At 50.9% G+C, this 26236-nt stretch overlaps 3 non-coding genes across 3 annotated transcripts; all 3 read left to right on the top strand.

Annotated features, from left to right (window-relative positions):
- The first annotated feature begins 74 nt into the window (after positions 1–74).
- On the top strand, positions 75–145 carry TRNAG-GCC (transfer RNA glycine (anticodon GCC)). The gene has a single exon. It is a non-coding gene; the product is annotated as a tRNA-Gly (tRNA).
- An 846-nt stretch (positions 146–991) lies between these two features.
- On the top strand, positions 992–1062 carry TRNAG-GCC (transfer RNA glycine (anticodon GCC)). Its single transcript has one exon. It is a non-coding gene; the product is annotated as a tRNA-Gly (tRNA).
- A 14542-nt stretch (positions 1063–15604) lies between these two features.
- On the top strand, positions 15605–15675 carry TRNAG-GCC (transfer RNA glycine (anticodon GCC)). The gene has a single exon. It is a non-coding gene; the product is annotated as a tRNA-Gly (tRNA).
- Positions 15676–26236: the final 10561 nt, after the last annotated feature.

Genomic DNA, 26236 nt, shown 5'->3' with positions numbered 1-26236 from the left:
CATTGCTTTACTTTTGCCGGCTTACTTACCGAACTACGCTATAAAGAGATGCGCAGTACGCCGCTGCTACATCGGCGTCGGTGGTTCAGTGGTAGAATACTCGCCTGCCACGCGGGTGGCCCGGGTTCGATTCCCGGCCGACGCATTGCTTTACTTTTGCCGGCTTACGCACCGAGCTACGCTATAAAGAGGTGCGCAGTACGCCGCTGCTACATCGGCGTCGGTGGTTCAGTTCGAGCCCCAAGGAACAAAAAGGCCCTTTTCCTCTAGCCATGTTTTTACTGGTAGCGTTCCTGTGTGTAATTTAAAAAAGAATGTTTTGACGCCAGGTGCAACAGTCATCTTTTTAACTCGCCTGAGAACGTCTTTCCCAGGGCCTTCACAGTATAAGGTTCTGTACAGTGGCGCTGGAAACAACTGTTCAATAAGATCCTTGTATAAGCGCTTCGGCGTTACATTCGCTAAATACTCTAGCGAGAACCGCACTTGTAAAAACCTGAACGACCAGACAACCTCTCGAAGGAAGCGAGACACTGTGTACCGCCGAGCATTGCACGAAGAGACAATGAATTCTGGAACGGTAGAACATGTGTTCCTCGATTGTTGGGATGCAGTGTTCTACTGGGATGTTTTGCAAAGAACCCTAAAAAAGGACTTGCCATTGACACCGCGCGGAATTCGGTACTTGACCACTGAAAGTGATGTTGCACAGTATGACCAGATTATGTTATTGGGCCTTCACAGCATTTGGAGGAGTAGAATGGCTGTAAGACATTGTGACTTGGATGCACGATCGGTATGTGGTTATTTTGTAGAACATATGTATAAGTTAAGAGAAGTCTTGAAGCAACAAGATTGCGCGGATGATGTATTGAGTCTGATGGACCAACTTGTGTTAATGAAAGTCCATAAGACACGGTTGTCTGCCAAGGGGCACGACAACTACGATATTTTATTGATGTATTCATTCATGCAATAAAGAAAAGAAAAAGCGTCGGTGGTTCAGTGGTAGAATACTCGCCTGCCACGCGGGTGGCCCGGGTTCGATTCCCGGCCGACGCATTGCTTTACTTTTGCGGGCTTACGCACCGAACTACGCTATAAAGAGATAGGAATTGCTTGCAGAACATCTTTGTCATTGGTTCAGCAGGTATCACTACTGTTGTGTGCCTTATTTAATGAGGCCTATAAAGTGAAGTCGTTGCCAGCATCGTTCGGGCCGTCGCATACTGTGATTATCCCAAAAACTGACCAACCAGATAAGCTGAAGTGGGTGTCGTCATACAGGCCCATTGCTCTGACGAACGTTGATTATAAGATTTTTATGAAGGTGCTTGCTGGCAGGCTACAAACAGTTATAGCCGAAATAGTTGGGCCCCACCAAATGTGTGGGATCAAAGGACGATCTATTTTTCAGAACATCCATAAAGCAAGATGTGTGCTCGAATGCTGTGATGCTACATGGGAACGTGTTGCATTACTGCAGTTGGACTTGGAAAAGGCTTTCGATTGCGTGTCACATAACTTTCTGTTTAGTATCTTAGACTACATTAATGTTGGAACAGTTATTCTAGAGGGAGTGGCCTTGGCGTACTGTAACTGCACTACGATATTAATTGTCAATAAGTCATTGGGGGCCCCCATCAACGCACTGCGTTCGGTGCGCCAAGGTTGTCCCCTCAGCCCTCTTTAGTTCTGTATTTATATTGATGCTTTGTGCTTAAGCATTCTACAAAACAAAGGAATTGATGGTTTCCAACTGCAGTCTACTGAAATTAAACTACTGGCCTACGAAGATGATGTCGCGGTTTTTTGTGTAAAGGAGGAAATTATAAAGAGGACAATCGATACTGTGAAGCATTTTAGTGAAGTCACAGGAAGCCAAGTTAACTGGGGTAAGTGCCTGGGGTTTTGGCATGGAGAATGGCCGTCAACCCCCGAGACATCTGCTAATATGTCATGGGCTACAACGCCTCTCAAATACCTGGCAGTGTCTTTATAGTTTTATAAGGATACCGAGCCATACTGGACACGGCAGATCCAAGAAACGCGTCAGAAAGCGGAGAAATGGAAAAACGCCCACTTGTCAATATTTGCAAGAGCAACAGTTTGTAACTTTTTTTAATAAGCAAGTTATGGTATGTGATGCAAGCTTTGCATTGTTCTCGTGTTAATGTGCAAAAACTGCACCGAATTTTTGCCGTGTTCATTTGGGCCTCCAGTTGGGAGAGGTGCAGGGGGACAAATGTGTTTAGGCAGGTGAAGTATGGCGGGCTTGGGTTGAGCCATTTATTTGTACGCCAGATCGTGAACCGGTTTATTTTTTTTAGGGATGTAAGAGACCCATTCCTGCGAGCTCTTTTCCAACAAAAACTAGGTCGAGCGTTGCCTGATGTTGTGGTTCACACCCGATGTATGCCTGGCCATATTTTTGGATTCTTTTGAGAGATTGTTCAAAGTGTGAAATTCCTTAGAGTACGTTTTTCGATGGAGTACTTGAGTAAACTTGACAAGAAAACAGTATACAAGAATCTTTGTGATGTAGTGTTCCCGGTGCACTTATACAGGGCCTTATACTCTGGAGGCAAAGACAGTAATGTATTGAAACGTCTAAAGAAAATGAAAGTTTCAGCAGGAGAAAAAACATGTTTCTTTATGTTCCACACCGGTACATTGACTTTAAAATCATTTCTGGAGGAATAGGGCTTGTTCCTTCCGTTGGGCGCCCACTGTCTCATTTGTAAACAGCCGGAGACAATAGATCATGTGTTTGTTCATCGCTGGGGGGGGTGGGGGTGTATTTGTGGGATGTGCTCCAATTACACTCAAAAAAGAGTTGCCAGTCGATGCTCATGGGATTAGGTACCTGCCAACGGACAACCAGGATGACGTCCTATTAGACCAAGTTATCTTAATGTGCCTCCACAGTATATGGCACTCTCGAATGTCCGGTTATCACTGCGATTCGGATGCAAGACCGGCACGCATGTATTTCCGTGAAAGCGTACAGATATGGCTGGAGACGTTGAAACTACAAACATGTGTTCCCGAGTGGCTGTCAAGGCTGGAGCCCTTGACGGTACTCAAGGAATTTTAACATGACAATGACTGCCCCTCGCTGGTACAGGCTATTTGAACGCTGTGTATATATGTTGGCGTGTGTTACTGTTATTTTTGTGTCTAAGCCAGGCAATAAAGAAAAAAAAGCGTCGGTGGTACAGTGGTAGAATACTCACCTGCCACGCGGGTGTCCCGGGTGCGGTACTAGTTTTTACTGTAGTAGGATAAAAAGCAGATGGTAACTTTGGGCCATGGTCAACGGCTTGATGTATTATTGCTCTGGCCAATCACAACCGCAAACGGAATGAACGTTTTAGTGTTTCACTAAGGGTACCCTGAAATTATTTCAATGGGCATATTGTAATGCAGCATATCTGTAGAGGTGGTATTCGAGTGAAATTTTGAAGCTCAGCGTGGAAATAGGCCGCAGCGTTCATTAGGTGAGCAAACGTCCGTCCGTCCGTCCGTCCGTCCGTCCGTCCGTCCGCCCGCCCGTCCGTCCGTCCGTCCATCCGTCCATCCGTCCATCCGTCCATCCGTCCATCCATCCATCCATCCATCCATCCATCCATCCATCCATCCATCCATCCATCCATCCGTCCATCCATCCGTCCATCCGTCCGTCCATCCGTCCGTCCGTCCATCCATCCATCCATCCATACACTGTAGAGTCACTATCTCGCTGCATACAGTCACAGGATATTTCATTGCACAGTATGGGTTCAAAAACCCACATGTTAATGTCTGCAAAAACTTCGAGATCACTGCAGCGACCCCCATTGGAGAAACGCGCAAGCAAAACGCCCTCATAATAGATCGACGTCCGTGGTTGTTTTATGACTATTTTATGCGTTTTTCGCGTTTAATTAATTAACTAATTATACCTCATCCACGAAATTTTCCCACGACAATATTTTAGCATACACTGTCTGTCACAATCACACTTTCACGCATTTATCTTCAGAGAACGACGTAATTGTGCGGGCAAAATTGCGGACACATTTTGCTTACGTGAAATAGCCATTTAATGCTCGGGCATTAATAAATTCTGCGGCATCTGCCGTCATATTAACTCTTTTTGAGCGTAGCTCCTTGGCGCCCGTTTCTGCGGAATAACCACAGAGGAGCAGTGGGAGACCGCGTTGCTCAGATCGGACCTGTGGCAGCAAAAGTTGCTCACAGAGAGAGAGCTGACCAGGTCGCCGAGATTTAAGAGATCAAGGCCACCAAGCGACAGTAGCCCGTCTGCGCCAGAAGAGAGTCTTCCTCTTCAAAGACTCTATAAATGAAGTTTATTCTCTCTCTCTCTCTGTCTCTCTGCGTTTCGCGGCGTCGCCGTCGCCGTTGTCCGTTGTAACCAGCTGTGGACACCTTAGTCACGGTTTAAGCTGCGAAACCAACGGAGCGGTAGCTTGCAAAGCAGAGGAAAGGCACATAACTGCCCAGTTGGAACAGTGGAGACGCAGTCGGCGTCTCCACTGCGTCCGCACCATCCGCGTTCTGGGTATGTTAATACAGAACAACACGCAAAACTCGGAGGCCATTCAGCGCCTCCGCACCACAGCCAATCAGATCAACGGCCTTATCCGCCGCATCAGCACCCGCCGGAGAGGTATGAAGGAGGATGACCTCTGTCGGCTCACGCAAGCTTTACTCATTAGCAGGATAGTCTACTCCTACCCCTACTATCACCTCCGCCGGAAGGACGAGGAAGCTGTGAACAGCATTATACGTTCAGCGTACAAAGCGGCACTGGGGCTACCTCAGTACGCCAGCACACAGCACCTCCTCCAACTCGGCATCTACAACACGCTCACAGAACTCATAGAGGCACACAAGACCGCCCAAATCCACCGGCTCTCACGCACTAAACACGGGCGGCTCATACTTGACCGTCTCAACATCAACCCCATAGGCGACGTCCACCCCACGACGCCCATTCCGATAGGGGTCTATAGCCGCCTAGTTATAAAACCAATCCCCAAAAACATGCTACCTGGCCGCCATGATAAGCACCGTCAGCTGAAAGCCCAAGCACTAGATGCCACATACCTTGCCGACGAACACGCAATATACGTAGTTGCTGCACGGCAAAGTGCAAACACATACGTGGCTTGTGCAACCACGCCACAATCTACTATCGTCACCGCCGCCACAGTAGTAGCTCACTCTCCGACAGCGGCAGAAGAAACCGCCATCGCGCTGGCCATCGCTGACCCACGTACGCGCACAGTCCTCAGCGACTCCAAAAGAGCGATACAAAATTACTCGGCAGGTTTTATCTGCCACCCCGCTGCACGCATCCTTCGCGGCTGCACTCCCGACCATAAGATCAATCTGGTCTGGGTACCCGCCCACGCGGGAAACTCTGGAAACGAAGGGGTCGACCGACTAGCCCGAGGACTAACCAACCGGGCGGCCGGCCCCACGGACCCAGACGCTCTTGCCGAGGCTCCCCAGACCTTTGCCGAAATTACCAACCTCTAGAGAGAGATGAGACGCCAGTTCCCGCCTCCACACCCCGACTTGAATCGAGCGCAAGCCACCTTGCTCCGCAGGTTGCAGACACACTCCATCCTTAGCCATTCTAGACTTTCACTCATCACAGACGGGGAATACGACCCCGTCTGCCAAAATTGTTACCAGGGAGAAATCGCCACCCAGGCTCACATCCTCTGGGGTTGCGCGGGAAATCCGCCTCCTCGAACCTTACTGCCAGCTCCCTCCGAAGACGGATGGAACCAACTCCTCAGAAGGCCAGACAAGAGCATCCAACTGGCACTCATTTCGTGGGCCCAGGAAGTCGCCCCCACCTGGGGCCACACCAAGCCCACCTGCCCTAAATCCCGCCAATCTATGGCAATAAAGTTGTTTCTCTCTCTCTCTGGAACAGTGGAGTCATCAGTCGTGCTCCAAGCTACGTCGCGGTAGTGACAGATGTGCGCTGCATGCGTTGGCGTTGACAACGTTGTGCCATTTTAAGGAAAGGGAGTGCGCTTAACTGGCTCCCTGGGTCAGTGGATGCCTGAATCGCGCTTATAGGTACGAGGGGTAATGAGAGAGGGAAATGTGGGCTAGCCGTATGCGTCAGCGCTGACAACCGTGAGCGAACTCTCGCTATCAATCATTAACTGCCAGCTGCCAGGGAGGAGGAGGAGGAGGAATCTTTTATTCCTGTTTACAGTGAGAGGTCGATGGGGCGAGCCGGAAGGGCCCGCCCCTTACAAACACTAGGAGGGATCCCTAGTCCGGGATCCCTGTAGCTTCCGCAGCGGCCCGGGCTCTAGCTACCAATGCCTGTTGGGCATGGAGTTCGGAGCAGCCGCGCAGGGCAGCTTCCCAGTCCTCTCGAGTGGGGTGGAGGTGGGGTGGGTAGGCAGGATTGGAAGGGCATGCCCACACCATGTGGTAGGTGTCCGAAAACTCCTCCTCACAGTGTGGGCACGCGCCCGAGAAAGAATTGAAGTGCTTAAGTACTGCCGGGTACAGTATAGTATTGGTATAGAGGCGGAGAAGCCAGCGCTCCTCCACCCTGGTGAGGCCTTTACAGGGAGGGGGATAGAGACCATGAAAATTTTGATAAAGAGAGGTGATCTCTTTAAAGGTGATGGCCGGATTGAAATTGTATTCCGGATCAGGCTGCGGATGAGGCGACGCCCGGTGAGTAAGCGCGCGGGCGGCAGCGTCAGCTGCCTCGTTCCGCTCAAGACCCGCATGAGCCGGAGCCCACACGATGGTACGATGGGTCGGAAACCCTGTGTATTCGCATGCGTGGAGAATTTTGAAAGCACGGTCTGGAATATACCCTTCATCAATATTGCGGCAGGCGCCCCTGGAGTCCGTAATAATGACTCGGGACTCTGGATCTGCGGCGGCCAGTGCAATGGCGATCTCTTCGGCAAATGTAATGTTTGGGGCACGGAAAGTAAGGCCCTGAACTGTAGTGTTTTCGTGGGTGACGGCCGCCGTGTACCAGCCCCCATGGTCTGGGCCGGCCGCATCCACATAGAAGACACCTGGCTTATGGCCATATTGTTGAGAAATAGCCTCCGCCCGCGCGAGACGGCGACCATCATGTTCTCCGGAAGGGGTCGCACCTGGAGTGCAAAGCGCCAGGCTTCAGGGATGCGGACCCGTTCTTCTGTATGTGTTGCGTAGGATATGTGTAAGCGGGTCAGAAGGCGGCTCCCCGCAGGTGTTTTGCTTAGGCGCAAGTATTGATTGTTAAGATGAGCTTCTCGTAACTCCCCAAAGGTGTTGTTCATCCCCAGACCGAGGAGACGCTTGTTGGACGTCGTTATGGGGAGGTCTAGCGCTCTCTTATAAATCTTGCGGAGAACTACTTCTAAGGCATTCTCATCGCATTTGCGTAGGTGGAGGTAGGGAGCCGAATATAAAATCCGGCTGGTCACGAATGCATTGGCCAGCCGCAGGGCATCTTTGCATCGTAGTCCCCCCCTTTTATTGGACACCCGGCGGAGCATCCGACCAACCTGGTCCCCCACCTTACGTAGCTTGTTTAGGGTAGTGTCTATCTTGCGCCTATGATGAATGAAAAGCCCCAGTACCCGGATCTCCTCGTGTTCAGGTATCGGTCCGCTAAGTAGGGAAAGGGCAATTTTGGTTGTGCACTTTGAGTTGGGGCGTATGTGCACAAATTCCGATTTGCTCGGGGAGCATTCAAGACCACAGCGACGAGCGTATTCGTCCACAATAGCTGCCGCTTGTTGCAGGTTGGTCTCGATGTCTCCAACCGATTGTTGTGTTGCCCAGAGGGTGATGTCGTCCGCATACAGAGCGTGCTGCACACCGGCGACCTCTGCCAGCTGGGTAGGGAGCTTCATCATGGCCAGATTAAATAGTAATGGCGAGAGGACAGCTCCCTGTGGGGTCGCTCGTGTGCCAAGTTGATATGGGCCATATTCTGTGTCTTGCAGCCGGATATAGGATTGGCGATCGGTAAGGAATTGTTTGATATAATTGAAAGTATTGCGCCCACAGTCTGTTTGCGACAAGTGGGATAGGATGATCTCGTGGGTCACATTGTCGAAAGCCCCCCGCAGGTCAAGTGCGACGACTACTTTATCATTGCTGGGGTGCTCGACGGGGTCGAGAATCTCCTTGTGAAGTTGCAACAGGACATCTTGTGCGGACCGGTTTGGGCAGAAACCGTACATGGTGTCTGCGAAAATGTTTTGCTGTTCCAGGAAAGCCGACAATCTGTCGCGGACCATAGTCTCCATCAGCTTCCCCACACACGAAGTGAGGGAGATGGGCCGGAGGTTGTCGGTGTTAATGGCTTTCCCTGGCTTGGGAATGAAAGTTACTAGTGCCGTTTTCCAATCTATGGGGAGTGGTGTGCTTCCAATCCAGATAGTGTTGAAGTAATCGAGGAGAGTTTCGTAGGCGGGATCTGGGAGGTTGGCAATAAGCTTTACCGTCACCTTGTCCCGGCCTGGTGCTGTACCTCGCTTCATTTTAGCCAGGGCCGCTTTTAGGTCATGGAGCTGGAACGGTTGATCCAAATCCGCGTTCTCGGAACCTGCATACGAGTACGCCTGACCACGGGGATCCTGGTGTATACTCAAATATTTGTCGCGGAGCGCATCGGCCAGTTTGGCCGTGTCTCCAGTGAAGTTATGTATAGCCCTTTGAAGCTGTTTTTGTGTCTCAGTACGGGTTTGTGCCGGATCAATAAGGGCGCAGAAGAGGCGCCACGTACTCCGACTCGACATTTGTCGAGCTGCAGTGTTGCATCGGTGCACCCAATTGGAGTCGGCGAGTTGGGCCGCGTATTGTGCCGCCTGTTGGGTGATATCCGCGATGCGAATTTTGAGTTTCCGATTGTGTTTTTGACGACGCCAGCGGCGGACTAGGCTGTGTCGTGCCTCCCAGAGGTGGAGGAGGTGGTTATCCACCGCCGGGCTCGCCTCTGAGAGTTGAACATTTTGCTCGACTGATTTCAAGTGGGATACTAGGTGTTGGGACCACGTTCAGTATCCTTGGTCCATTATCGATTGAGGATTGGTGTAGCTGCTCCTAAATTTGGTCCAGTCGGGTAGTTTTGCATTGGCCTGTGGTCTTGTGAGTGGCTTGGTATGGATTGTAGTGGTAATTATGCAGTGGTCGCTACCGAGGGATTCCTCGGTGTTCCTCCAATCTGCATAGCGAATATTTTTCTTAAAGGTGTGGTCCGGACACGTATCGCGTGTAACGGAGTTACCTATACGAGTGGGTTGCGCGGGATCCGTGTGAAGAGTAAGGCCCAGTGTGGAAACAAGCTCCGCCAACTTGCGTCCGCGTTTCTCTTCACGTGTGTACCCCCATAAGGTGCTGGGAGCATTAAAGTCCCCAACGATTATGAGGGGATCCCGATTCGCGACCTTCAAAGCTCGGCTGAAGACATCTGCGAATGTAACATTTGGTAGCTTTGCGGGACAGTAAATGTTGAGTATGTGCAATGGGGGGTCCTGTTTGCGTAGCGGAAGGGAGCTGCCAGGGTGGCACGGCGAGGCAGCAACTGTAACACTCATTGTCCTCCGTTGCGAATATCGTTCTGAAAATGCGCTGCTTCCAGGACAAGTTAGCCACGCGCGCGCGGGCATTTCATCGCATCATGACGGTGCGCGCGGGTGCTCTCAAGCCTATCTGGAACGCGCGTGGAAAAAAAGAAGACACAAAATGAAAAGAGGGCCACCAGATTGCTACTGCTGCGGCGCCGCTCGGCATTTTGGCGAGCGAAAGCACGAAACATTGAAGCGGGACAAGCGACATGCCTTCTGATAATAAAGGTCACAGATTGGCAAACCTCTAAGAAACGCCGTGGTGGTGGTGGTGGTCGGACTTTATTTCCAGCGGATATAGAGGAGCGACCCGAAGACGCCCCCCGCTTAAACGGCGGCCGCTATCCCTTGGGCAGCGGCGGCGTCTTCAGCCAGCTGGAGGAGCTTGATCTGTGTCCCCGGGTCGGGGCTGAGCAATAGAGCCTCCCAATGATCGGAGTCGGTAATGAATCGACTCGCGGGTAGGGAGTGCGGGCAGTTCCAGATCATATGATTTAGATCGGCTTTCGCATCACAATTTTTGCATTTGTCTGAGCAGAGTCCATCCGAATAGAAGCCACACAACTGGGGAGTGAAAGTTTTCTTGCCAGCCTTACACTTAATGGTGTTTAATTTATGGAAGTGAAAAGCGCACAGATAAAGTAATTCCATCTGCTTGTAGAGGATAGCATCGCGGAGCACGGCAACGTTGTTCTCGATTCGGAGGCAAAATGTTCGTTTTCAGCCGAGTTAATTACACTAACCGAGCCAAATAAGAGACCTCGTCTTCCCGGCATTCTCGCGGTGGAAGAAGGGCTCTTTAAGGAACTCGCATAGACGGTGGCGCCCGCTTTTCCTCCAGGCAATATCGGGAATATCTAGACGGATAGGCCGTTGCCAGGCTTGATTAGGTTTAACCGCGATACGCAATCGCGTGCACTCGTTGGCTCCAGTGCGTGTATATCGTAGCAGTTTGGAAGCTCCGCTTTAAAAAGTGGCTGAAGTGACTAAAATTGACTTTAAAAAGTGACGAGGTCCGCGCCACCCTCATTACCCCGCTGTCCAATAAACCGCAACAGTGAACGAAATCAGCTTTTTTTAATGTTCGACTATATCAAACATGCAAGAGCGGTCAGAATTTTAGACCTCATAATTTCATCTAGTGATTAGCTTCTTGTTTAGGTACAAAGGAATGTTTGGCAACGGACTACTGTTTTGCCGAGGAGGAATCCTGGTATGTCCGTAAAGTTTCGTTCCTGGATCTGTTTCACCGATTTTGTTGCAAACCGATGGTGCGTTTATCAACAATCGTGAAGTTTGTAACTTGGAGGCAGATTACGCTAACGACCACAGGAGTCGCTACAATTCGTAATCTTCCGAAATTTGACCCACTCAGGCTGCCTTTTTTTCTTTAATATGTGGCCCCTACGGGAAGTTTCGCAACTGGTACGATTAAGGAGCTCTGGTACGCTAGGCGCTATGTTGCGGCGCTCCTTGCATCTCGCATGCGCAGTAGTGCTTTCGATCGCTGGATTACGCAGCAGGGCGCAGAACGGGTCTTACATCGCCTGCTAATACCGACTTATGCGACGAAATAAAATTTCGCCGCTAATGGCGGACTGCATACGATGCGCAAATAAACACCTGGGCCTTCGTAGGATTGGTTTCATTCTGCAAAATAACAGGAACAAAAACTTGGAGGCCCTCTGAGCCACATTCTTAAGCCTTTTTCACATGCAAGCGAAACCGTTCGCCATTCCTACCACGGCGGCGCAAAAACTTGTTTCGAGCCGTCGCGGCGGCTCGAGAGGCCAGAACCACGAGGGTCCAACAAGATGGAAATTTTCGCCGCTACGCGCATCTCATTCCCTCTGTTCGCTCAGTCGCCTGCCTGTGAACCAGCCTTTAAAGAAGAAAATGCGGTTTGTAAGGTGTCCTCCACCCACCGAAGATTCCAAAGGACCCCCATAACTTTGGAAGCAGGCCCATCCAAGAATTTTGATTATTAGATGGATTAGTGGAGATGAATGGGTGAATTAAGGGGAATCGGGGAAGTAGTGTCTAAATAAAGTGGATTACTGGGCGGTTTAAGATGGGTTATTCGATTAGGTTAGTACAATCTCATATGCTGATCCAATCGATTATACTCGAACATTCTAGTCCTCAAATTTTCACATATATGGGGCTGATGACGTCACGACCGCCTCGATCCATCAGATAATTTTGTCACGGAGAAACCCGGTTGGTTTTCGCAAAAGGAAAACCTAAATGCGATCGCATGAAAGGTGTACTACAGAGGATTTTGAGCTCGGCTTTTTACTGTGAGAACTCGATCTACACGCTCCAAGCGTTCTTAGGGACTTGCAATTATTGTCCCGTGCATACGATTTCCCTCTCAAATCGGATCACCCATCCCGGCTCCCACTTTTTGTTTGTTTGAACTTGCCTCTGAAGGTAGGAGTCAACGAACGCATGGAGTGCCTTTCAGCTAGTCGCGGGGCGGCTTGCCGCACTGCCATTGGCGGAGTGATAGGTAAAGCAAATTGTCCACGCGTATTTTTTTTTCCTTTGGCTTAAATTGCGGCAATGTTGTCTACGAGTGAAACAATTTATTTACAAAAACCTGAACAACAAAATAAAAGCGAAAACGACAGGCTGAAAGGCACTCCTCGCATTGATTGACTCCTACTATCGGAGGCGAGCTCAAAAAAAAAAATAAAAGTAAAAGCCGGGCGCTTAATCCGAATTAAAAAGGGCAATCGGCCGCAAAGTACAATAATTCAAAGGTTCTAAGAACACTCGGAGCATGTAGATGGATTTCTCGCGGTAAAAAGGTGACCTCAGGATCCTCGTGAGTGCACCTTCAAAATAAACTAAAATCTGAGATCGTCTAGTTTTGCCTCGCGGAGTAGATTGAAATGAAAGTTGGTTTTTGAGGAAAGGAAATGACGCAATAACTGCCCCGCATTTCTCGGTGGGCACCCGAACTACACCTTAATGGAAGGAACAAAGGAGGGGATGAAAGAAGAAAGAGGCGCCGTAGTGGAGGGCTCCCGAATAATTTCGACCATCTGGGGACCTTTAACGTGCACTGACGTCGCACAGCACGCGGGCGCCTTTTGCGTTCCGCCTCCAACGAAACCCGCCCGCCGTGGCTGGGTTCGACCCTGGGTACTCCGGCTCGGAAGACAGGCGCCTTAACCACTGAGCCAGCGCGGCGGGTGGTGGTGGTGTAAAACATTTATTTATACTATATACAAGAGAGGTATTGCTTGGACCGTGCCTGAAGGGCCCGGCCCTCACAATCACTAGGAGGGATCCCTAGTCCGGGACCCCTGTGGCCTCCGCGGCGGCCCGGGCTCTTGTCACCAGGGCTCGTTGGTTCTGGAGAGTTGAGCAGCCGAGCAGAGCAGCTTCCCAGTCCTCTCGGGTGGGGTGGGGGTGGGGTGGGAAAGCAGGATTGGCAGTGCATGCCCACACCATGTGATACGTGTCCGCGAACACTTCCCCACAGTGTGGACACTCGCCCGAAAAGGCCGAATTGAAATGTTTGAGCACTGCCGGGCACAGTACCGTGTTGGTGTAGAGGCGAAGAAGCCAACGCTCCTCTGCCTTCTTGAGGCCTTTAAAGGGGGGTGAGTATCGGCCGTGAGCGTTTTGATACAGGAGAGAGATCTCCCGAAATGTAATAGCCGGATTAAAATCAATAGCCGGATCAGGCGGCGAGAGAGGCGATGCCCGGTGGATAAGCGCGCGGGCTGTAGTGTCCGCTACCTTATTTCCCTATATCCCCGCATGTGCTGGGGCCCAGATGATAGTGCGCCGGATTGGGAAATCCCGGTACTCACTCCTGTGTAAAATTTGGAAGGCACGATCTGGAATTTCGCCCTGTTCAAAATTGCGGCAAGCTTCCCTTGAGTCGGTGATAATGACTCGGGACGCTGGATCCGCACCTGCAAGTGCGATAGCAACTTCTTCCGCGAATGTGGTGCTTTTGCGTTTCGCCTCAATCGAAATGCGGCCGCTGCGGTCGAGTTCGAACCCGGCAAAAATCCTTGAAACTTATAATGGCACGAAGCCAGGTACACACAAAAAATACATTTCCTATATGCAGATCAATGTGCAGAAATTTCTATATTTAAAACATATTTAGAATATATAAAAGTGGTCTGCAGGCTTTACAAAACCGGATTTCACGACTTCGTAAAACCACAACGTGCCGCATTTCAGCTACTATTAGCCTACTTTCTTTCCTATCTTTTCCTGGTTTTTTTCTTCTCTGCCTAAGAAAAACCAGCCGCTTTACAGAATGTCGTCATTAGCCGGACGCTACTTCAGTGTAAAATATTGTGTGTATCGTCCTATTTGTTCTTTCAGAGGCCCATATTGTTTTATTCATTTTTGAACATGTGTGTCTGGCGGAGCTTTTAACTGTATTTCATTAATTCTTGTTTGTTTTTGTTGCAATGTTACGTATTGCAGCGCTATCAGCTCTACGATAATCTTATTTGTACAGGTTTTCTTTTGAAAAAACGGGCCCATGGATTTTTTAAGCTGTTGCAAGACAGATTTTACTTCTGTCCCTCTGTGTCTTGTATGACAAAGTGATCAAGTAGGATTCGCTAATGCGAAAGCATCAAACTGACACGAAAACCCGGCGTTGCCCAAAAACTGACAGCGTTTCAAAACTCGCGATAGGTCGAAACTGCGTGATGTCTCAAAAGTGGGGAAAATTCGAAATGTTAACCAGTAATAGTCAGTGCTATAGCCGGATACAGCTTATGTCTGCTGTGAAGCTCCACCCGTATTCAGGAGCCCGCACAGAATTCCTCCACAACAAAAAAGTGGTCCGTTAATTTGTAAATGAGGAAAAATTGTGAGCTCCAGAACTTTGCTGCCTGGATTGTTTAATAAAGTCAAATATTAAAAAGCTGATTTTACTAAGCGGTATAATTGGCTTGCGGAGTAATAGAGCACGTCGCGGACCGTGGCCGAGTATTACTAACCATAAACGCGCGTATGGTTCTCCATTCGGGGAACATAGTATCACCACAGCCCCCCCCCCCCCCCCCCTCTTCTGGCTGTCACAACTAATTACAACCAGCTTAAACATTGTTTAGGTTGCCATTTTCACAAACTTTTCGGAGAAGCTGAAGTTGCTGGCCGTTGTAAAGGGCGCTTCTTGAGGCGTCATTCATTCATGACTTGGGAAGCGAAACAAGTGCCTCAGTGAGACGTCGGATGTCTTGCTACGTGAAGAATCTGTTCCTAAATGCTGAGTAATCTCTCCGGTGTTGCTCTCTGAAGGAGATGGAGGGGCTTCCTGTTTTTATTTTTCATGCTCCTTTGATCATTTTATAGCACCCGCATTAGTTTAGTTCAGTTTAGGCCTTAATATATAGCCGCCGCCTCAAATAAAAGGATAGCTGGGCGTGCTGGTTTGCATCTTCGAGCACGTGGATTCGATTCCAGTTCTTTGAGTTGCAAGTTAGCGCTCGTTATGTATGTGTCCCTTCATGTCCGTGTTTCGGTCGTGCTAAGCACCTTGCAAAACTATACCAGTAGCTGTTCTTTTTTTAAGTTGTATTATACTGTAATATATACAGCTGTGCCAGCAACAAAAGAATAGAATAAAATTAATATAGAATTGGAATATAATTGGAATGGAAATAAAGTGCGATTGGACTAAAATATAAATAGAATTGGAGTGTTGTCGCAGTTGCCGCACGTAAGTTGCTGGAGTGCCCCCGGTAATTTTTATTATCAGTACGTCTCGCAGTAGTTTAGTGACTTGTCCGCACTGCACAATGTCATAAAATTACCCTACTGTTGGTCTAATCTAGTGGCCTATTTTGGTGGCGTGGTCGCTCACTACGCGGTCTGTAAGGACAGTTCCTCTCCGCAGAGGAGACGTCGGCCAGCCGGTCCAATGACCTACAAAAGGGAAACTTGTGCAACCAACTAGGCTATAAATACATGAGCAGTATTCCTATGCAACGTCCGCGTCGGTGGTTCAGTGGTAGAATACTCGCCTGCCACGCGGGTGGCCCGGGTTCGATTCCCGGCCGACGCATGTTTTGCTTTTGGGGCAATGGTTTTACCAGAGGAGAGGTGCAATCCTTTATATATTTTTTCGCATACATTGGCCACGCAGCTTGCGCTACAGTAATAGATGTGGCTAACCTGTATCTTTCCTAACGAAATATATTTTCCTTGTCACAGAAGATTTTGTAGCCACACCTTCCGAGTCCTACTTTTCCAAGATCGCGGCGTTATCTTCAGTCCAAGGAGCAGCTGGGCGAGTTGTCAGTGGAGAAGGAGCGCGACTGGCAAGAAGAGCCAAGAGTCGAGGAGAGTGGGGGGTGAGGAGGTTGCATGGCGGATTGATGCCGTACATTGCGTAAAGTCCCATAGACACTTGTCTCCTACAAAGAAGATAACATATAAATTACGTTCAAATGGCGATACAGTAACGTCCCAATCGCAAGTGGCATCAGCTTTTACTCAATTTTTCTGTTCGGTATTCACAAACGATGATGGTAAGGAGTCACATTCCGACCTAGTGTAACATTGTCAATAAATTAATAATGTTATTATTTCTGAACAGGGCCTTCTGTCGCTACTTCTGAAGATCGACAGCAAAAAGTCACCAGGTGCTGATGGTATGCCCAATGCATTCGTTGTTAGCTATGTCTATTGGTGCAGTAAATATTTATGTATTATGCTCAACCTTTCTTTGACTAAACCAGAACTTTCTTTTTATGCAGTAAAATTCCCAAAGCAGATAATTCATCAGACTTTCGTCTTTTAGGCCGATATCATTATTGTGTACATGTTCTAAGGTTCTTGACCACTTTACTTTAATCATATCTCGACATTTGTTGAACATAGTCATATTATCGACAACAGGTAACATGGGTTCAGAAAAGGATTCTCTACAGTAACAGCACTCCTGGAGCTAACTCATGATTTCGCAGCAGTCATTGACATTCAAAGCCAAATCGGTATTATATTTCTTGATTTTTAAAAGGCCTTTGATCGCGTCTCACAACCTAAAGTTCTATCAAAACTAGAGCCACTGTTGAAAAACAATTCGCTTTTTACATAGATCGAAGCTTAACTATGTGGCCGATGCCAATGAGTCAGATTAGACCACGTGTGTTCTGCTCCTGCGCCTTTTAAGTCGGGTATACCACAGGGATTGGTTCTCGTGCCTTTATTCTTTTTAATATTTGTTAACGACATAGTTATTAACCTAGCCTTTAAAATCAAGCTATATGTGGGTGACTACATAATCCATCATGAAATTCACAATTCCAGAGATCAGGCTGTACTTAATAGTGCCTTACCAAGGTTTGCAAACTGGTGCTCAGATTGGCAGATGTAAATAAACACAAAAAAATCTGTTGCGATGACCGTAACACGCAGAGGCAACCGCTAAGTTTCCTATATTCCATAGATGGCAGCGCTCTCGCAATGGTAAACACCTATATATATACCTAGGCATAAGCATAACATCGGATCTGAAGTGGAATGAACCTTTATAGGAAATTGTGAGGACGGCCATGCGAAAATTAGGTTATTTACTAGGAACTCTACGACAATGTACAGACGAAGTTAAAAGCGTAGATAACCTTACTTCGATCAGTAATAGAATATGGATCAATTGTTTGGGACCCGCACACTCGTGGCAACGTAGACAAGCTGGAATCTGAGCAAAAGAAAGCAGCTATGTTTGTGTACCGATCATATAGTTGGCGTACTTCCGCGAGTACCCTAGTGAGAAAGGCAGGTTTAGATAGTTTGAAAAAACGGCGTCAGTATGAGCGATTAAAATACATGCGCTTGCTGTTTCATGATAAACAAGGTATACGCAAACACGAGTACATATAGCCTGTATACCAACGAACCACCCGATTGCATCACTGCAAAAAACAAAGATTATTCCTGTCACACTGAAACATTCGCTAAGTAGTTCTTTACAAAAACGGTCCGTGAGTGGAACCGGCTTTCAGCCAGAATTGTAGAAAGCCCATCTACTGAAGCATTTATAAAAGCTCTCTATTTGTAATTGTCGATTACGAAGTGTTATTTCTACTGCTTTATGCGTTTTTGCGCGCAACCTTGCAAAATCTGTTCTCGCTCGTGAGTGCAATTCGTTGGTTGTAAAAGCAGCTTGTTGTGCCTTGATTTGTCTTACGCATGTCACATTATGCTTTTCTTATCTCCCGCTTCTGCTTACAGCTTCACCCAGAGGCTGGAGGTACTGTGTAAATAAATATATTGATGTCCTTGCGCGCGACTAAGGAGGTAAGCGGAAACACGCTGCATATTGAGCACTAGGGTTGCTGGTGTTCGATGCAGCATAACGTAACAAAACGGTAAAACCGCATTTCGAACAAGCTTCGCTCTCGTTGTCTTTTGCACTCCGATGTCAGCACTAGGGGGGCGCTGATCCAGACGACAGGGAGCGCCGTGCTCTACACGCTGCACGTAAACGGGAGGTCACCACGCTGCCTGCAAAGCCGGTGCACGACAAGATCCAGAATTCCAATCACACGTGCTGGCGACATCGAGGAAAAACCAAGCTCAGGAAATCGGGAAAGAAGCTTAATTTGCATTGTTGCCAGCGCATGACGCGTTGGGCAGAACACTCAATGTGCGGAGACGAAGGAGACGCTCTATGGGCTTCACATTTAGCGCAGTTAAATCACGTCTCATGACTTTAAAAGATTCCACTGATTAGGTGCTTACTACAATACATTGCAAGACCATGAGATGGCCACACTGTGGCAATGTAAATATTTCGGGGTGTGGATCAACGAAGGTCAAATATACACATGGATAAGAACGAACAGCCTCATAGGGCGAAGAGATGCCGCGGTAATGTATGCATATATGCATGCATGCATGCATGCATATATGATGACATGCATACATGCATACATACATGCATGCATACATGCATACATCAATGCATGCATGCATGCATGCATACCTACATAGTTACATACCTACATACCTACCTACCTACCTACATACATACATACATACATGCATGCATGCATGCATACATACATACATACATACATACATACATACATGCATACATACATACATACATACATACATACATACATACATACATACATACATACACGAACGCACGCACACATACATAAGTACGTGCGTTCGTGCGTGCGTGCGTGCGTGCATGCGTGCGTGCGTGCATGCATGCATGCATGCATGTATGCATACATGCATACATGCATACTGTGGGCAATTCCTCTGCGCGGGGGCGCACAGGCAGTCACTCGAGGCAGGACTTTGTACAAAGGGTTTATTCTCACATCAGGGGGGCCGGTCGTCGTCGTGGCAGCTGGGTCAGGTGGTCCGTTCGCGGGGCTGGTCCGAGAGCGAGAGGCCGCGAGCCTCTCCGGTCTCGCCTTATAAAGGCTTTCTCCTCGCCTCTCTCCCCCCGCCCCACCACTCGGGAAGAAGGGGTCCAAGGCTACCCGCGGTGAGCGGCGCGGGATTTGACTTGCCCGCGAGCAGACCCTACATCTCCCCCCCCCCTCAAACGTCCGTCCCGGGGTCCGCCAGCAGGCGTTCGATGACCTCCGGGTCCGGGTCCATAGAGTCGTCGCAGGGGGGAGGGGTGCTCGCCGGGGGGCCGCTCACCGCTGGCTGGACGGGCTCCTCACGAGCCGCCTGGGGGGGCGAGGCGCCTGGCTCCGCTGGGGGCCCTGCCGGCAGCGCCCTCCAAAGCTCCTCGGCACTAAACACGGCCGGGGACTCCTGGTCCCTCTCCTCCAGGGTCAGGCCGCGGAAAGGCAGCGCCACTTCCTGGAGGTCACCGCCGCGAAGGGGCTGCGCCTGGTCCCGCCACCTGGACCGCGCGCAGTAAGAGATGGCCGCTCCGTTGGCCACCGTGGTCCAGGTGGCCACGTGCCGCAGGACCCTGGGCCGCTTGGGTTGCGACGGCTCGGCGGCCGAAGCGCCGGCTGGGTGCTGAGGGGGGCCCTGCGCCTGGTCGTCTCTGGCCCTCTTGCGTTGGCCTGCACCACTGGGAGGTGCTCTCCAGTGGTTAGGCATGTGGTTTGGCGGGCGGTGGGGGCCACCGCGGCCGTGGAACCTGCGCCACTCGCGCGGCTCCTGCCGCCAGCCGGGTGGCGCGCCTTGATGGCGGCCACCGTTCGACGGTGGTCTGCCTTGCCTTCTGGAGTCCGAGCCACGGGCGTCGGTCCGCTGGAGCTTCCTAGAAGACATACTGAGAGGGCGAGAGCTTGGCGAGTGATTATTAATCGAGAGACACGGGTGCTACCTGGTCCTCAGGTTGTAGCGTCGGTTGCAAACCGCACCGCTACCTGCTCGTCCTCCCGGGGGTGAGATCGCCGCATCGCGCTGATTTCCCACCGCTTCGCAGCCATCGTCCTTGCGAAGGTGGAAAGCCTTTAAATCAGCGACATGCACCGGACCGGCGGTTTCGCCGTTTGTCAACAACCGCAACTGGTAGGTGAGCGGCGTAGTCCGTGCCGTAACTTCGTACGGCCCAGCCCACTTGTGCGCTAGCGACGCGGCGAAACCGCGCGCTGCGTTACTAAGTGGGTGCGTTCTCTTGAGTACTAAGTCGCCCGTGTTGAAAACGACGTGACGGCGACCTTTGTTGTACTGATCCGCCTGCTCCATGCGCGCCACATCGAGGTTTTCGCGGGCTGCTCGCTGCGCTGCCTCCAGGCGCTCCCGGAGCCTTGCCGCGTACTGCGAAAGCGGAGGGGGCGCAGGCCCCGCCGCGTCGAGTAGGGCATTCTCTAGCGGAAAAGCGATCTCTCTCCCAAAATTCAAGTAAGCGGGTGTAATACCCACTGACCTGTTCACGGTTGTCCTTGTAGCGAACGCCAGTTCGGACAGCCGCGCGTCCCAATCTCTGTGCTGCTCGGTCGTCGCGACCAGCATGCTCTTCAGATTTCGATTCACCCGCTCGGTTATGTTGCTCTGAGCGTGGTAGGGACTCGTTCTCCTGTGGCGGATTTGAAGCGCCCGACAGGAGTCTACAAAGACTTTGCTTGTGAAATACGAAGCATTGTCTGTAATCAGGTCGGAAGGGAAACCGAAACGAGTGAAAGTCTCCAACAGTTTTTCCCAAATTCGTTCCGACACAAGCTTCCTAAGGGGGAAAACCTCAACCCACTTGGAATAGTGGTCCGTTATTACCAGGATGAATTGGTTTCCGCGTGCGGACCGAGGGAGGGGTCCCATGATATCGCACGCGACCACTTGCCACGGGTAGTTGCTAACTACCGCCTTCATCATGCCAGCGGGCTTGCCCGCCCGAGGCTTGGCTACCTGGCATACCGGGCAGGTACGGGCGTATCCCAGCACATCCTTTCTCATGCCTGGCCAGGTCGCGACACGGCATAACTTGTCGTAAGTCTTACTGCCGCTGCCATGGCCTGCCAGCGCCGAGTCATGGAAGTACTGCAGGAACCGTTTCCGCAACCTTCTCGGGACCACGACTCGGAAAGGGGATGCTATCGCCGCTTCCTCGTCAAGTTGGGGGATGTAGCGGAGCAGCAAGCCATCATCGCCCAGCAGATACGCGTCGTACTTGCCCTCAGCGTTCCCGGTGCAAGCTGCGCTGCTCGCAAGCTCTTTCAGCACCCGCTGGCAAAGACCGTCTGCTTTCTGGGCCTCGATCAGCTCTTCTCTACTGACCGCTACTCCCCAAGACAGATTTCTTTCTGCCTCGCTCCTAGGCAGGCGAGCGGTCGCCGCCACGAGCTGCTGTGTTTCCCTTCCGTCACAGCACCGTGCGGGACCTTTGTCCGTCTCCTCTCTCTCCAAACCGGGCGCGACACTCCCGTCCGCCCTCTCCTCCTCTTTAACAGCGGTGACGCCGCTTTCTACGAAGCTGGGCTGCGCCTCTGAAGCGCTTCCGCCAGCATTCCACGGTGCGCGCGATAAAGCATCGGCCACCTTGTTCAAGCTGCCCCGGCGGTACTCGATGGCGTACGCGTAACGTTGCAACGTCAGCGCCCATCTCGCGAGTCTGCCTGCGGTGTTCTTGAGCCTCTTTAACCAAGACAATGCCTGATGATCTGTCTGCACGGTGAAGACCGCTCCGTCTAGGTACATGTCGAACTTCGACAATGCGAACATGATCGCCAGGCATTCCTTTTCGGTCACGGAGTAATTCCGCTCCGCCTATGTGAGCGCGCGACTAGCGAACGCGACAGGGCGCAGTTTGCCCTCGTGTTCCTGTAACAAAACAGCTCCAACACCGTAGTCACTAGCGTCTGTATGCAAGACAAACTGCTTGTTCAGGTCGGGGAGGCGCAGACTAGCGGTATTCGCTATCGCGCGAGCCCAGGCAACAAATGCGTCACTCTGTTCCTTGCCCCAGACCCACTTCGAGCCTTTACGCAACAGCAGGTTCAGCGGCCTTGCAAGCTCCGAACAGCGCGGGATGAATTGCCTGTAGAACGCAACCATCCCCAAAAACCTCTGCAAGCTTTTCACATCCATGGGGCAGGGGTAGTTCAGAATTGCCTGCAGTTTGTCATCATTCGGTCTCAGTGTGCCATCATCCACGACAAAGCCCAAGAGGTTCACTCTCTTCGATGCCAACTGCACTTTCTTTGGATTTATGGTTAGACCGGCACGTCTCATTCTATCGAGAACGGAATTCAGGTGAATGAGGTGCTCCTCGAACGACTGTGAGAATATCACAACGTCGTCGAGGTACGCCATGGCGTAGTTGAACCTTGCATCGCCCAGCACGATGTCCATCAGTCGCATGAACGTGCTCGGGGCGTTAGACAAACCAAACGGGAGTCGAGTAAATTCGAAGAGCCCGCGGTGGCAGGTGAATGCGGTTTTCTCAATGTCACCTTCGGCCACCTCAATCTGCAGGTACCCTCTGCTTGCATCTAGGGCTGTGAAGAACCTCGCGTTCCCTAACGCGTACATCACAGCCTCGATCGACTGAAAAGGGTACGCAACCGTAGGCGTCAGTGAGTTGAGCTTACGATAATCAACACACAGCCTGACCGATCCATCTTTCTTCGGTGCTAGAACCACTGGTGACGCCCAGGGACTTTGTGAGGGTCTCACCGCACCGGTATTAATCATCTCGTCAAGGGCACAGTCGAGAAGCTGCCTCTTATGCGCACTTAACGGCCTCGGGTTACACCTGAAAGGGCGCGTATCACCCGTCTGAATCTCGTGCTGAAGCAGGTCGGTTCTGCCCGGTTTCTCCGTGAAGCAATCCGAAAACGGGAGTAAAGTTTCCGCGAGCCTTCGGCGCTGACTACTGGGTCCTGAGAAAGACGCAATAATCGCTTCTAACGGGCCACCGTCTCTCAGCGTCTCGAGGGAGCTCACCTGCCCTTCTGTCGCACAGGTGTGGACAACCACCTTTTGTGCAGGACAGCCGGGCAAGGATGCGCTTTCGAAGGGAATGAGGGGGGCGAGCTGGCTGTAACGATAGCCATTCTCCCCCATGTCGAGCACAATGCCTTCGCTCGAGAGAAAATCCCTTCCCAGAATTACTGGTATCGACAAGCCAGGCAGATAGACGAAGCGATGTCTCCGCTTTCTGCCGTCAAAACGCATCGTAAGACGCACTGCTCCCTTTGCCTTTGCCGCCCCAGCTGCTAAGCTTAACGGGGTTTCGGCCGGTCTGACACGGATGTTACCTATCCGGCAGGCCTCGTACACCTCGTCACCGACCAGTGACAGCGTTGAGCCCGTGTCTACGAGTGCAGAGTAGCATCGACCCGCTAACTGCACTAGCATAAAAGGGCTTGAGCGCGGAACGACTCCCTGAGCTCTACAGGCGAGCGGGACAAAGGCCTCCCTGTCGCCGGCGCGGGAGTTCTTTTCCTGACTAGCGCCTTGACAACCATGAAATTCTCCCGCTGACGGTGAAAGGTCGGTGCCACCAGACATCACCGCCAGCGCCTGGCGTTTCCCTGCATACGCCTAGCTTGGCATTCGCGTGCCACGTGGCCGGGCTGGTTGCAATTCCAGCAAAGCCGGTCATTCACCCGCCGCGTGGACGGAGGACCCCTCGTTCCACGAAGCGGTTGGGGACGGCTCTCCCCTTTCTCCGCGCATTCCTGACGCTCGCTCGGCGCGTGGCCTGTGAGGCCGGCACGACGCCGCTGCTCGAATGCGTACGGGTCAAGCGCGCGAGGGACAACAGGGGGTTCCGCCTGATTTTCCATGGACATTACCTCGGCGCGCCGAGCCCTCATCGCGCATTCTCGGCCTCCATCCCATGCGCATCCCGGTTCTAACGATTCGGCCGGCCTGGGGGGCGGCTGGTAGCGCAGTTCGGCGAGTAAATCCGCCTGCACGGTCTTGGCCTCCTGCGCTAGGGCCTCGAGGTTTGTAAAACTGCGGCCCCGCAGATACGGCTTGAAGCGTGGATGGCACTGCCTGATCACACGCGCAACCTGATCTCGGTCGGTTGCCGTCGGGTCTGCCCTCTTGTACAGCTCTTGCATTGCGCGTACGTACTCGAGGAGGCTTTCCTCTGGGTGTTGGGTGCGCAACGCGAGCTCCTCCAGCATCCGGCGCTCATAATCAGGCGGCAAGAACTCGGCGCGGAAACGGTCTTTGAAGTCCGCCATCGACTGGAAAGTCGGCTGGCAGCGCCTCCATCGCGCCGCGCTCTCGACGAGTGCTACAGGCAGGACCTGCCCTAGCATTACGTCATCTGGGGCGCCCAGAGCCGTCTGGTAGTCCTCGAGTTGTTGTAGAAACTCGTGGACTGATTTCGCGTCCGTGTACCCGGAAAAGGAGGGGACCTCCATATTTATCCGCGGGCGCGATGCTGTCGCCGATGCTACCGATGCTGCGGCCTGGTTGGCGCCAGCCACCGAACCGAGCTGACGGGCTAATGCGGCAAACATCTCAGTCACCTCCCCTATTACGGCCGCCGCGTCGGCCATCTCACTACCGGCTGCCCCGCCATCCAAAGCCGTGGCTGAAACATCCTTTCTGGGAGGCATAGTTCGCGCTAACTGTCCGGCCGCACCGGCTAACTGCTCATGGTAACAAGAACATTCACCTACACAACAATCTATCTACAAACACGCGGAAATACACAACACAAAACGCCCGAAAACTACATAAATAACACAAAACCCCTAACAAATTTACAACACTACACAAGTCGCTACCCCGCGAACATTCCGCCTGACCCGCTCCTTAACCCTATCGGTCCGGCGTGGCCCTGAACAAAGAGGGCCTGCCACGAGTCTGGCTGCACGTCCCAAAATCGGCAGAGAAATCGTCCACAAGGTGTTAATTAAAGCCGCACGCTGGGCGCCATTATTTGTGGGCAATTCCTCTGCGCGGGGACGCACAGGCAGTCACTCGAGGCAGGACTTTGTACAAAGCGTTTATTCTCACATCAGGGGAGCCGGTCGTCGTCGTGGCAGCTGGGTCAGGTGGTCCGTTCGCGGGGCTGGTCCGAGAGCGAGAGGCCGCGAGCCTCTCCGGTCTCGCCTTATAAAGGCTTTCTCCTCGCCTCTCTCCCCCCGCCCCACCACTCGGGAAGAAGGGGTCCAAGGCTACCCGCGGTGAGCGGCGCGGGATTTGACTTGCCCGCGAGCAGACCCTACAATACATGCATACATGCATACATACATACAAACATACATACGTACATACGTACATACGTACATACGTACATACGTACATACATACATACATACATACATACATACATACATACACACATACAACATACATACATACATAGATACATACATAGATACATACATACATACATACATACATACATACATACATACATACATACATACATACATACATACATACATACATACATACATACATACATACATACATACATACATACATACATACATACATACATACAGCGTCTCTCATAGCCTTAGTCGCTTTGGGACGTTAAACCCCACAAAACCATACATACATACATACATACATACATACATACATTGTAGTCGTAGTAACATGGGAATTTTATTCGGGCTTGACAGATGCATACTATAAAGGCCTGTGTTTCACCTACGACTTCACTCAATTTTTAAAAGTAGCCTTTTCCATTTAGAATACCGTTTTTCAGGAATTACATTGTCAGCGGTGTAGTACATCAGAACACAGCTAAGAATTGCTAACTATAGCAAGCTGGTTAAGTACTATTGAATAGTTTCGTAGTTTTCAACTATTACTGTTAGGCTCCTGAATTGCTGACACCATGTAGCCCCATAAATAATATCCATACCAGTTTTTACAATTTCGAAAACGCAGTTACCCTTGGCGCTGTGGCACAACAAATTTTGGCTATTTAGGCGAGTTACGTGCACTGGAGCGGTTTTTTTGCCTGCAAGCTTCTCAAAAGGTCATGTACTTTGCCGCGATGTAGCCGAAATTTTTGGGGGCCACAGCACCGAAAGTAGCCGCGTTTTTGAATTCTTAAAAACTGATATGAGTATTACTTAAAGTGTTCAACACGTCTCTCAATAATTCAGTAGCCTAACAGTAATATGTAAAAAGTTAACTACTCAATATTGGTTAAGCAGCGGGGTATTGAGCGCTTCTTAGCTGTATTCTTATTTAGCACACCGCTGCCGATG

The sequence above is a fragment of the Amblyomma mixtum genome, chromosome 1, assembly GCF_055824585.1.
Source record: "Amblyomma mixtum isolate Tamu chromosome 1, ASM5582458v1, whole genome shotgun sequence".
NCBI lineage: Eukaryota > Metazoa > Arthropoda > Arachnida > Ixodida > Ixodidae > Amblyomma > Amblyomma mixtum.
Note: the sequence above shows the minus strand (reverse complement) of the source record. Positions and strands in the feature narration are given on the sequence as shown.